Source organism: Akebia trifoliata, chromosome 1 (assembly GCF_017979445.1).
Source record: "Akebia trifoliata isolate Shusen 1 chromosome 1, ASM1797944v1, whole genome shotgun sequence".
NCBI lineage: Eukaryota > Viridiplantae > Streptophyta > Magnoliopsida > Ranunculales > Lardizabalaceae > Akebia > Akebia trifoliata.
Genome location: NC_141375.1, coordinates 22,948,567 through 22,949,647, shown reverse-complemented (window position 1 = coordinate 22,949,647; position 1,081 = coordinate 22,948,567). Strand labels below are relative to the sequence as shown.

General features: G+C 36.8%; 1 pseudogene; it reads left to right on the top strand.

Annotated features, from left to right (window-relative positions):
* Window positions 1-234: 234 nt before the first annotated feature.
* LOC147411018 (auxin-responsive protein SAUR21 pseudogene) lies at window positions 235-682 on the top strand (annotated as a pseudogene).
* The last annotated feature ends 399 nt before the right edge of the window (window positions 683-1,081 follow it).

Here is a 1,081-nt window from a genome sequence, read left to right as displayed (position 1 = left end):
TTTTTGTTGTTATAAGGTAGCCATTTGTTTTGAAACTCTAATGTTTATTTGAATAATGAACTCAAATGCACAAGTGGTTCTGCTGCAGCATCAAAATGAGCAAAGGCATGTGATGCTTTATGAGGTAGGTCCCTAAGCTTAGCCAATTGACAGTATCTCCTTACCACAACCTACAACTACTTTTGATTGGATTGGCAACATAATATTTCCAAACTCTATATATAAATAAACACTAGACCTGCCTTCCAACTCCAAGTCTTCACTCACATCCTTCAAAGTGTCAAAGCTTTCTTTCCATCCTCTATAAAGCCCATTTAAATCTCTTTCTTGTTTTTGTTCCCTTAACTGCAAGAATAGTCATGGGCATCCGGTTGCCTTCCATGTCCCTTCATGCCAAGAAGATTCTCAAACTACAGTCTCTTCTTACCAAAACAAACACTGCAAACGTCCCAAAAGGACACTTAGCAGTTTACGTCGGTGAAACCGAAAAGAAGCGATTCGTCGTTCCTTTATCACACTTGAACCATCCTTCATTCCAAGACTTATTAAGTAGGGCTGAGGAAGAGTTCGGGTTCAATCATCCAACGGGTGGTCTTACTATTCCATGCAAAGAAAGAACCTTCATCGATCTTACTTCTCGTATGAATGCCTTTTGAAAGGGGTGGAAGAACAAACAAACCCCCAACAAAGAAGTTACCAAGAAAACATGAAGGCACCCATCTTTTTTATCTCTGTTGATCACCATTTTTGTTGAGAGTTTAAGACAGGGGTGGCTAACCACTAATATCTCCAATCTCTAGAAGAGGTTGTTCTTAATTCTCATCATGTGAAAAAGAAATTGTTTTATTTTGTGTAAATGAGTGGGCAGAGTAAAACAAATGTCTCTCCCTTTGAATACATCTTTTAATAGAAATTTTTCCTTCCATCTTTTAAATTGTGTAGTCTTTACCAACTCTAACATTTTATATGATCTGCACTAGTCTCCTCACTCCTGTAAATTTTTTCCCATATTAGAATTATTGTCACTTTGCAATCTGCTCTTTTAAAAAACAGTCAGACATTTTTTATTCTTATAATCAAC